The 12,726-nt window shown below is 43.7% G+C and overlaps 1 protein-coding gene across 4 annotated transcripts in view; it reads left to right on the forward strand.

The window, feature by feature from the left end:
* SLC25A21 (solute carrier family 25 member 21) overlaps positions 1-12,726 on the forward strand; it is a 438,251-nt gene that overhangs the window by 11,558 nt on the left and 413,967 nt on the right. The window lies entirely within an intron of this gene.

Consider the following 12,726-nt stretch of genomic DNA (forward strand, 5'->3'; position numbering starts at 1 on the left):
AAGTAGTCCGGCGTGCTCTGGGTTGTTTCCATTCTTCCTCTGTTGCCTTGAGCCGTCTGAAGCGGAATCCTGTCGCGAATAGATTTTATAAGGCGTTGTTCTGTTAGTACGCCGACAGCACGCTGTAATTTTAGCCGATTTTTTTTTAAAAAAATATCTACCGTGGTTCGTTTCGTTTTTGTTGCCCTAACTGTTGCTGATGTAAAACCTTTTTAATTGTTTTTGTAATAGAGGTGTTTTGGCCATTACAGTTTAACATGCTCTGAGCGGCCTTGAGAGGGTTAGCTCCGAACTGGGGCATATACATGCTGTGAAGCAGAATAACAAAGAAGTGGGGAGGAGAGAAAGCTGCACATAATAGAAAAGCCCAATTTCTAGCAGTCTAAAGATGGAGTGCGGGGAATGTTTAATACGAGTGGCCTTGTACCAGCTCATTGATGTTTAATAGCAGCAGCCTTGCACCGGCAAACATACCACTGGACCATCTAACTCAGTATTGTGTACACTAGGGGTGCAAAACCTCTTTCAGCCCAAGGGCCAAAATGGGGGTGTGGGGCATTCTAGCAGTAGGTGGGGCTGAAGGCGAAAGGGGCAGGACAAAAAAAGTGGGTAGGGCAAAAATACCAGCATATTTCAGTTTACAGGCCGTTCCTGCCAGTAACTGAGCTGTACAAGAGTCATTGCAACCTTTTAGAATGGGGAAAAAGCAACACAAAAGGGGGAAAGTCCCAACAAGCTGGATTGGGATCCTGGGCCTGAGGATTTGCCTCATAACCTGGCACTGAAAAGATGGCAAAGACTTACCTTTGCTCCCAGACATATGATAGTCTACGCACTCTAAGAAAGGTGTTTTCCAGCCCTAACTGGAAATGCCAGGAATTTAATGTGGGACCTTATGCACACAGCGTGTGTGCTCAACCACTGAGCTGTGGTGCTATGTCTGACTCAGTTCCTTAAAGTGTTTTAGAGTGTAATCCTAACCCCCTAGTGTTGCCTGGTGGACAGGGTTAGGGTATGGTGCTGGTGCCCCTCACCACCACAGAAGCTCTAGCTCTGTTCACAGAGAGCTACCCCTGGCAGTCGCTGGCATAAGGCCCTGAAATTAGGCAGTCTTGGGGCGGTGACAAGTCAGCTTTGGAACTGCTGAAGCTGGTGTTGCTAATTCCCCCTGAAAAGCCTGTTGAAACTGACTCCCTGAACCTTCTGCCTTAGCTGGCAGGTTGAGTTGACAGGGCTTGGGATGTGGTGGGAGATCCACTGCTCCTCTCCTCCATGTCCCTACTTAGGATCACTCTGCCCATCAATAAAGGGAGTATTCTCTAATCCAGGGATAGGCAAGATGCAGCACAATGAACCTCTGAGGCTACTTTGTGCAGCCCACAGGTGCTTGGTAAAAACATGTGGATAGTAGCGTTCACTGTTGTTAAATGGGTTTCTAGACCTCAGTTTTAAATTGGAAAATAGAAATGGCTTGTTCCACAGTCAGAAGCAAAGTTTCCAGTATTTTCCCTTTTTTACTCATCTGTTTCTTTATGCTGAGTGATGGGAACAGTTCTTACAAATATTTTCTAAACCAATCCTATGTTATGAAATGCAACATAATCTCACACATGTGCTGTATTCATACTATGTTTCATGCTTAACATGGATGTAAATTCATTAAAATTACCAGGCCTTATCTTAGGTAAGCATGGTTAAAAGTAGGCAGGCTGGAGAAATTCGAGACAGGCTAAAATGAGCTCGCTTTTCTAAGAATCCGACCTGCAGAATCCACTGCGGAGCAACCCCTTGAGGCTGTGCCAAGTCCGTGGACTTTTGGATGTTTACTTTATTTTCCCGAAATTTACGCATATTTATTTGTAGGAAAATATGCAAGTTTCTGCTGCGGAAAAGTTGAATGAATTGGGGCACAATATGCTAAATGTTACGTACTAAGGTAAATTATGTAAATAGTTACAAAACCTCTTATGTAATTATTTGTGTATTTCTCTGCATGACGAAAAAAATTTCATCCGTCTGAGCAGATGACGGAACAAAAGGCACCTGACAATCCACGAAACACAGGCGGAGTGGATTTTACACAGTCTGTACATCCCAAGTTAAGAGGAGGCTATAAGAATGTTAATACATACATTACTCCAGTTGTAGCCATGAGCGGGGCCTCAGAGGAAGATGCCCAGCCGCATTTGCATCTAAAGGTACATCCCGCCAGTTCATCGAGTTTTCAGATCAGCATTGTAAATGGGGATGGGGTTGCAGATTGAAATATCAGCACTGTGTGTAGAAGGCTGCTTACACACATGGAGCTCTCTTACTGAATCAGGGCAAGGGTATGTCTTATTTTTCTTGCAGATGGATTAGATTGGAACTGTGCCTTGTGCAAAAGATCTCTGGTTATACAGCAAGCTGTTCAGATATCATTGAGGCTGAAGCACACTGCAGGGAGCGCTCAGAGCCAGAAACATTTCCTGTTTTAATTGCTTGAAAACACTCTGCCCTGTGTAAAGGCCTGGGTAATTCGAGAGCTTTTGCCCATGTTGTGAACATTGGTTGGTTTAGTCTCTTTCTGCCTTTATGGCGAATACTTTTGAGAGCACAATGATGTGGTTGTTTGCTTGTTTTGAATGAATTTGAATGAAGCTACAGAGATCACTGCTCATTCATAGAGACAGGGCATCCCAGGAGTAGACAGATTGCCAAACAGCCATGCAGCCAACCATTTGAAGTCTAGATAAAAGAACAAATTTGGGACTTCTGTACTTGGCCGCAAAAGCAAGCAACGTTGTGATTATAACAGTTTCTGTTTCTATAGTATGTACACATGCAGCACACTTATTTTATACATTTAATGTTTAAATGTTTATTTATTATAATGTTTTGTGAGTGCAAAGAATTGAGAGGAAGAATGTGTAATGACTGAGCTATGAATCAGGAAATTCCTGGTTCAAATATCGCCTCTCCCATTAGGTGGCCTTAGGCAAGCCACTTACAGGATTGATGTAAGGATTGCAACTTGCTAGTGCATGTGAACCACTTTCAGCAGTTGCAAGTGCTATACAAATGTTAAGTGTTATTAGTTTAAGGCATGGTCTTTGATTTTGAGCAAACTTTGGCCTAATTCACAAAGTTTGTGTATCATGACTTTTATCATGACACATTCATATGGAGATACATTTGTGTGAAATAGACAGCTTTCCTTAACCTGGCACCCTCCAGTTGTGTTGGACTACAACTCCCATAATCCCCCACCCATCAGCTGGTTGGGGATTATGGGGGTAGTAGTCCAACATATTTGGCAAGCACCAGGTTGGGGAAGGCTGAACCAAAGTATTGCATCATATTATATTTGACATTGTGACTGTCATCCTGGTAGTAAGTTTCTCCCTGTGTTTAGCACCACTGAATCACTGTATGAATTAGGCACTATTTTTTTGCTTTTTTGCCTTGGCTGCCAGGGTCATGAAGTGGGAAAGCCTCACTGGGCAATCATGTAAGACTTCCTAAATGATACAGCTGTGGGTCAGGAAACTGCCCAGAGAGATGCTGGTCATGATGGTGAATACAAAGTGTAGTTCAGGCTTAAGCATTGAGACAAAGGACTTTATTACTAAGAAGGCATAACATGGCATCTTGCCAACCACTGGGATGTAATCTAGTTTCATTAGCATTGCCTATCCAGTGTGCTTTCTGAACTGATTTTCACCTATGCTAATATAATGGCTTGAGTGCCTTGAATTCTTCAAGTATGAAACTAGCCAATTGTCTGGTAGAGCGACATTTGTGTGAAATAACCTTCCCCTCCTATGAGTGATTACTGTCTGTCAAATAAGAAGAAATGCTTCTTTAAATTTAAATTACTGGTTCCATTCAAACTTTAGCCAGATCAGCCATGTCTTTCCTTACTTTTAAACATAGGTCTTGGCCCACTTATGCATAGGCAAGTTTTATGTTGTAAATACATAAAACAACAAGTTGGAATTCGTTGTTTTAAAGGTGCCGTTTCATGTATTGAGACTGTGGCCAAGAGGTTCTGGGTTTGTTTTTTTTCTAGGCCCTGTTTAGAAACAATGGAGATTAGGGGTGGGGCGGGGGAATTGTTTAGAAAATCATTTAAAGTGTAGGCATAATATACACGGCCGCACCAAGACATTTTGCTGCCTGAACAAAATGCCCCCCACCAATTCCATGCACAGAAGCCAACTGGACTGGCAGTTGAATCTTACTTCCACACTGGCAACAGGATAGCATCCTATACTGCACCTGAAGGCAGCAGACTAGTTTAGGGGCCGTAGGGCATGTTGCACACAGCTTTTCCCTCAAATACCTCGCTGTTGCTCCTCCTAGTGCCTGTTTGCTGCCCACTCAAATGCTGCAATGCAGCACTGGCAACACCAGAGGGTGTCCATGAGCAGAGCACCACCTCAGGTGGCTGACAGTGGCTTATTTTACCTAATGGTAGGGCTGGCCTTGATATAACATCTTCAGCTATTTGGTCAAAGACCATATTTCTGGGAATCTGCCAAGCACGTTCTTGCAGTGTGGTAGCAACGACATTTGGACAGTGCTGTCGGAGTTGGATTGGAGCCCATAGAGCTCCAAAGCAGTTCTGATTCTGAGGAAGAGCTAGAAACTGTGGGAGAGGAACCCACTCGCTCTTCAGAGGCACAGTTGGAGGGAGAGCCCCTCCCTGCTCACATTCCTGAGAATGACAGTGACCCTGGCAGGTACAATTGGAGCTTCTGGACGTGAGGCGCCGGCGCAGGGACAAGCGAGAGGTTGCGGGCGCTGAGAGGAGGCGCTCAGCCCGCTTGGCGCAATGACAACAGCTGCGCCCCGATGCCCCATGGGAAAGGGGTGGACTCTCTCCTCTTAGCCCTTAAGTTCAGAGGCTTCCCATCCTTTCCCTCCAAATGGAGACCAACTGACTCCCTAAAGCTCGGGGTTGTTATTGTGAGGATAAAATGGAGAGGAGGATTATGTACGCTGCCTTGGGGTTTTTTAAAGAGGAAAAATGGTGGGATATAAATGTAATAAATAAATAAATAAAGCTAGAATCCCCTGGTAGGCTGCTCCCTCTTAAGTTTTCCTCTTAGGCTAAGGCAATTAGCATCTGAAAGCATCATTAGGTTGAATGGAAATAAAGCCTTGGAAAAGAGCCCTTTTGTCTGCGTGTTGATTCTGGGCTACTTGAGGATTTCAGAAGGCAGCAAGGGTGCTCCTGACAAGTGCAAGCAGATTTTTCCATCATGTGGAGAAGAAAAAAAGATTAACATTTGAAATGCATACCCAAAATCAAATAACAAACTAACTTGTAAAGTAGTCCAGAAAAGCCCTATTTGGACATCCATTCCTCATGTGACTAGTGTTGTGTGAGGAGGAGAGTGGGACCCTGCTTGCTGGCTCTGCCTCCTCTGTTGTGCCCATGTTGTCTGGCTCCACTGTCTTCCATACATTGGAGGGGGAAAATATGAAGCAAGGAGCCTACTGTATGCACATAGGCTCCCTTCTTCAGACCTCCCCTCTCCAGTGTGTGGATGGCAGCAGGGCCTGGCAGTGGGGATGCCCCAGAGGGGGCGGAGCCAGCAAGCATAGCCCCACTCTCCCCCTCACGCGACTGGAATTGTGTGGCGGTTGAACACATAGGCTTTCATTTCCTGTAGCGCATGGGCATCACAATGGAAGTTTAGAGCCAGATTTTGTGAGTTTTCAAACATGCATTCTGATAGAGAGAAATTTGAGTGATTCTAGCATATGTAATACACTGTTTAAGATGGCAATCCTATGTTCCCTGGGCGAGTGCCCCAGGGACCATGGGATATCTCAGATTCCCCCATCCAAGGTCAGAAGCTGCACTCCCCTTGAAAGGGGGAGTTGGAGATCCGACCCCGACTGTTCTCCAACGGTGGAGAAAACTGTGCCAGCTGTCTCTGAAGTCAGGCAATTGACCTCCGAGAGTGGGAAGAGGGAGTGTTCTGGTCAGTGGGGAGGGGAGACGCCAGGATAGAATTTATCCTAATCCTCCTCAAGCCTCCTTCCCTCCCCCTCTGAAGTGCCCTCGCTAGCAAATAAAGCAAAGATTGTGGGTCAGGGAGGCAAACATCGCCTCTGCTACTCCTGCCCTGCCAGCTTCAGCCTGGCAGGGCATAGGAATCTCTGAAGCCTCTGAGTTCACTCTGTTGTGCCCTAAATATCATATGCCAGTTCTTGCATATAATCCTTTGTTTTATAGATAGTACTGTGCACAGTTAGTAAGATAATGACTAACTGCATTTTTCCCCCCACTTCAAAATTCAAAAAATGTTATATTTCTACTAGCATTAATGCCATGAAACAACAGTAATTCTTGTGCATACATCTTGCTGTACTTAATACTGCATCATTGAGGTTTAGATTCATTGCCGTTCTTCTGAATGATTGATATGGAAGTTGATGTTGCAATATTTCACTATTAACACATTATTTGATTTCAGTGTTTCATGTGAAAATGTCAAGAACTGTGAATTTTAAGATATTGCAGGAATGCATAACAAAGTCTTATGTAAGAATGGCACGGATAGTCCCTCATGAACATGTCAGATTCTGTATTCTGTGACAGACACAATTTAGCAATGGCAAATACACAGTTCAGAAGCTGCAGCTTGTGCAAAATGCGGCAGCCAGATTGATAGCAGGGACGAAAAGGTCTGAGCGTATAACATTGATTCTGGCCTGCTTGCACTGGCCATCTGTATGTATTTGAGCCCAATTCAATATGCTAGTTTTGAACTATAAGGCCTTACACAGCTTGGGACATAATACCTGTTGGAACTCTTCTCCTGCTTTGAACCTAACTGTATACTATGATCAGCATCTGAGGCCCTCCTCCAAGTGCCTCCTTTGAGGGAGTTTTGGAGAATGGCAGCAAGGGGGAGGGCCTTCTCAGTGGTGGCTCCCCAACTGTGGAGTGCTCCCGCCAGTGAGTCTGCCTAGTGCAAACGTAGTCATCTTTTCAGTGCCAGGTTAAGACCTTCCTCTACTCTCAGGCATTTAACAGCATATGATGGACTTTTTGAATGTTACTTTTTGAATGTTAGTTTTTGCTAATGTTATTGTTAATTGTTTTTATCTGTTTTACATTTTTTATGTTAAAGGTTTTATATTATGTGTTGCCATGTTGTAAACCAGGCAGAGAGCTTTAGCTGTTGGGTGGTATAGAAATGTAATAAATGAATGAATAAACTTAAAAGATTTGTCCTGATTTTGACTGACAGCAAGTTCGTTGCTGTCCCACTAGAACTGGAGATAGAAATATGCCATATAAAGCTAGCTTCTTTTCATGTGTTGGATTTTCTTCCCTACAATTTACAAATGATGGAAGTAAAAATATTTTAGCAACCTTGCTTTTGGGAGGTGCAACAAGGCAAGAAACTTGTATTTAAATTAATTAGCTACTTTTAAACCCTATGTTTATGTTTCAAGAATGCTAATCAGAGCCTGCTTTATGACATCTCCTTTATATTTTACTCCAGCTTTGATCAACTATGCCAGAAGGAGAATTTGGTATAATTCCAAGTTACATTTCTAGCATTTTTAATATTGGTCAGTCTTATAAAAGAAATTGGCTCAATTGTTCTGTGCATTTTATTCCGAAGGACCAACATAGCTACCAAATTGCTGACTCATGTCAGAGTGGTACTTCTTGATTTCACCTCTTCCCCAATGGGACCTTTGCCCCACACATTCCAAAATGACATGGTCTTTGAACACTTGTGAAAAATATGTGAATTTGGACTCCAAGTAGTACGTAAGAAATGAAAGTGCATTGCTGAATTGATCTTTCTGACTTCAAATGTAAATCTGTGTGTTTTTTAAAACTTAAGGTGGTTCTCGCCTCAACATGCATAATTACTAACATATCTAGTTGTTGAAATATGGTCTTAAATCTATCTGTCCAGTTATTCTGAAGGCCATGTCAAGATTCTGACCAGATAGCAAGGACCAGGGATATTTAGGGATTATGTGTTGAGCAATAAGTGTGTTGCTTGCTGTAGCCTGGGAATGAGGTTCTCACGAGTTAAAGCAAGCGAACTTCTGAAGTTCAGAATGCATCATTATATGTTATCCAGGAAGCTAAATGCTGCTTGCTCATAAATCAAGGATGGGGAAAATATGAATGCTCTACAGCAGCCTTTCCCAACTGTGTGCTCTCCCAAGTAAACAAACCACCAGATACCTGCAGCTATATCTACTCAAGTACTTCCATTAAGACCACGGTTCCTTGGGATCCTGTCAATAGGATTCAGCCATTGCCTCCATTGGCCCCTGGGCCTTCCCAGCAGTTGGCCAGGGAGAGTGTTCAGTGACAGATAAATGTTTGTGAACGTGCAACCTCTTCGTGTGTCTCCTGCTTTTGTCTAGGCTAGGCCAACCAGGTTACATTCTGGGGGCCTAATTCTGGAAGTTTACACTGCCCCACTCCTATGTTTATACCAAGATGGTTTGGTAATCCTGCATTCCATAGTTTATGTATATTGGGGATTTTTAAAGCTACATATAGTCTATGGTGGTTTTAGAGCTACGTCTCTCCTCATTATTTTATGAATTGTAACATATTCACAGCATTTAGGCTTTGCTTTGTGGATAACAAAGAACAATTCCAGTTATGCGAAGATGGTTTAAGCACATTCAGTAAAATAATAAAAATCAAAAAAAGAAAAAGTTATTCAGGAAATATGTATTCAGGCATATCAGAAGACACACTTTCTATCTCCAATTACAGTGATTTGTTTTCCCCATATAACCAAATGGCAACACTCTTGAATGGAATTGGTAATGTAATTACCCATTTACATGAGGGTTAATGTACATGGGGCCTTTATGGAAAGTAAGATATGTATGGAGAGTTGGTCTGTGCTTTGCAGGAACACTGTAGGTACATTGCAAGACTCCTGTGGGATCCTTGTTGGTAGAAGCTGGGTTGAGGTGGCATATGGATTTCTGTCCCCACTACAGCCTTGTTTCCAATTAAAGTGATTTATTTTTCCAAGCTGATCAACTACTTTCTCCCTTTTAACTTGCACAGGAGAAAGTAGGAGTATATTTGGAGACACTTTGTGGATGGGGACTAAACCTGTCTTGATGACCCCAATGACTGCAGTGATGGTCAGGGTTTGCCCCCTCTCAGCTGTATCCTGGGACCAAAGACGACTTTAAATGTGGGTCTAGTAGCTACATCTTTTTTCTTTTTTACTCTAGAGTAGGTGCAGGACCCCTACTCAAGATCCTAAAAGCCCTCTTCCCCCCCATGCTAGGCTCCCAACCTCGATTGGGGCCCTTGCACCTACTCTAGAGTAAAAATTAGGGAAAGACATAGCTGCTTCACACAGAGTTAAATTAATGTCTTGTTTGGACACGAGATAGACCACAACTTACTTACTTTCTCCCATAAAACTTAGTAGGAACCACAGAGAGCTGAACTAACCCCTGCTGTCATAATACTCTTTCATCTGGATAGCACTACATCCATGTCTTGGTGTAATTGTAGGATGTGATGGAACTTCGTGAACTGGCTTTTATATAGAGAGAGATGTATTTGTTTGCTTATTAATTTAATATCCTGCTTTTCCAGTGTTTATTTTACGTTCTATCCTGCATTTCCATCATTTCGGCCAGCCTTCTCCAACCAGGCACCCTCCGGATGTTTTGGAATACGACTCCCAGGATTCCTGACCATTGGCCATGCTGGCTGGGGCTGATGGGAATTGTAGTCCACAACATTTGGAAGGTGCAAAGTTGGGGAAGGCTGATTTAGGTCTTCAAGGTGGTTTGCAAACACTTTTGAATAAAGTTGTTTTCAACCTCAGTGGGATGGACTTCTGCGTGTCAGACTTCTGCCCTACAACATAGCCACAAGCTTCCCACCCTATTTCTGCCTCAGGTCCACCCTGGAGGACCATGTCATTGGCAAGTCACAGAATCATAGAATAGTAGGGTTGGAAGGGGCCTATAAGACCATGGAGTGGAGTCCAACCCCCTGCTCAATGCAGGAATCCAAGTCAGAGCATCCCTGACAGATGGCTGTCCAGCTCCATCTTGAATGCCTCCAGTATGGTAGAGCCCACTACCTCGCTAGGTAATTGGTCCCATTGTCGTATTGCTCTAACAGTCAGGAAGTTTTTCCTGGTGTTCATTCGGAATCTGTCTTCCTGTAACTTGAGCCCATTATTCCGTGTCCTGCACTCTGGGATGATGGAGAAGAAATCCTGGCCTTCCTATCTGTGACAACCTTTCAAGTCCTTGAAGAACGCTATTATATCTCCCCTCAGTCTTCTCTTCTAAAGGCTAAACAGGCCCAGTTATTTCAGTCTCTCTTCATAGGGCTTTGTTTCCAGTCCCCTGATCATCTTTGTTGCCCTCCTCTGAACCCCCTCCAGCTTGTCTGCATCATCTGGCATTACCCTCCAGCAAATTCCTTCGTGGTGGCAGCTGGACAAAGAACAACTTACAGCATCTGCCAGAGATCAATCCCGGCATGGAATAGATAACAATCAGGATGCCAGGGTTGTTCCTACCACAGAAGCCTTCTTAGAGACAGCTGGGTTAAGGGCAGATGGAATTCTCACAGGAGGAGATTTGATGGGATTGTTCTCTTCTCTGCCCCCTGATAATATTAGTGGTGGTTCATTATGCATCAGGCAATTTATCTAATTAAGTTTATTGTGTTACAGAATTGCGTCTCTGTGTTGAATGTTAACTCTATGACAACTCTGGAAACTATACAGTTCGTCAGTGCATGGGAAATAATATGGTGCTGGGGAAGAGGGAAAGCATTCTTAACTCCGATTTGTTGCCTCATCACTTAACGTAATCACAGTCTACACGAATATGTTTCCCTGTCTTTAAGTGTGTTTCTTTTCCTAAAAATTGTTAGGGATGGCAGAGAATTCCGCCATGGATTCCAGCGAGGCCGGATTCTTTAGAATCTGGCCCCCCGGAATCCGTGGCGGAATGGCCTCCTGCCCCCCCCGCCCCCCCACGGAATCCCCCCAGGACTGCACTTACCTGGGGCGGATGCTGCGGATTCGGCAGCGGAGGTTCCGGCGGCAGCAGCTCTGGCGGCGGCGGCTGGTCTCCTGGCTGGCCATGGCTGGGCTGCTGCCGCCGCCATTGCCATCCTTGCAGCCGTGATAGGCTACGTAAGAATTTATGTAGTTTATCACGGCTGGGCAAAAAAAACCAAAAAAAACAACACCCCAGCGTACGCAAATAGCGTGCACTACGCTATTTGCGTTCCCCTTTTTTTCGCCGTTTTATCTTACATAAATATTTATGTAAGATAAATCGGCGAAAAATAGGGGACGCAAATGGCGGCCGCCATAACCGCCGCCATTTGCATACGCTGGGTTTGTTTGTTTGTTTTTGCCCAGCCTTGATAGGCTACGTAAAGACTTACGTAGCCTATCACGGCTGCCTGGCTGGATGCAAATGGCGGCCGCTACAGTGGCCGCCATTTGCGTCTGCACCAGCCAGTCTGCGGCCAGAACTCCGGGTGCGGATGGCCCTGGCCGGCTGCTCCGTGGAGCTGCTGCAGAGCAGAGCCGCCTGTTGAGGATTCTGGGGGAGAGGACCGGATTGCCTCCCCCCCCAACGAGGATTCCGGGGGGAGGGACGGAGCGCCTCCCCCCCCACGAACAGAATCCGCGAAAAGGTAAGTGACTTTCGTACATCCCTAAAAAATGTATGCTGCTATTATTTAGTAGGAAGTCCATAATCAATGTCCAGTTTAGGTCCATCAGCAATATAGAACACATTTTTTAAAAAGCAGTATTCTTAAGCTGCAATCCTATATACACTTACCTGGGAGTTAGTGCCTTTATTTATTTATTTATAACATTTCTATACTTCCCAATACTCAAAGCTCTCTGGGCGTTTCACAAAAATTAAAACCACGAAGTACAGCATAAGAACTATATAAAATATAAAAGTTTAAAGCTACAGTATAACAATACAACCATAATAAAACCTAGCAGCAAGGCAGAGATTTAAAATACAGTAAAAAAATTAAAACCGCAACGCTGAAAGACTAGGATGCTAAAATCCTGGAAACATAAAAAGGTGTTAATTTGGCACTGGAAAGAGTACAACGTAGGTGCCAGGCGACCCTCTCTGGGAGTCAATGGGACTTACTAATGAGTAGACATGCATAGGATTGCACTGTTAGTTGCTTAAGTGGATTGGTTTATGTCAACACACACGCATCCACACAAACAACAATAACATTACTTCATCACACATGTGCTAAATTGGCCACTGGATGGCAGTGTAATGCTGCTTTAATATATTAAAGAATTTGAGGACATACCAATTTCTTTTTAAAAAATTGTTCCTTATAAAGGTGAATATCTGATTTATTTAAGTTTTAAAAAGTGTAGTGGTGAAAATGAGATTTTGAGGAAACATGCCATCTTTATAGAGAAGAGTCTGTTAGCTTGTTTGTTTCTTTAAAACATTTGTATCCTACCATTTTAATGAAACAATACAAAATGGAAGTGAAAACTTTACAAGAATTGTCACTCAACTGCAATAAATTATGAGTGAAATCATTGCAGTTTTGATGTTGCCAAAGCTTGGGTGGATAAAAGTTTTTTTTGCTCATCTAAAAAATTACAGCATAGGTTCTTGACAGATATGCCTGGTAAGCAGAAATGGGCGAGCAGCCTGGCGTTCTCCCTGAAAAATGAATTGGCC

The sequence above is a fragment of the Heloderma suspectum genome, chromosome 1 (assembly GCF_057233095.1).
Source record: "Heloderma suspectum isolate Gila_16-S chromosome 1, 16-S_ref, whole genome shotgun sequence".
NCBI classification, from domain to species: Eukaryota; Metazoa; Chordata; class Lepidosauria; order Squamata; family Helodermatidae; genus Heloderma; species Heloderma suspectum.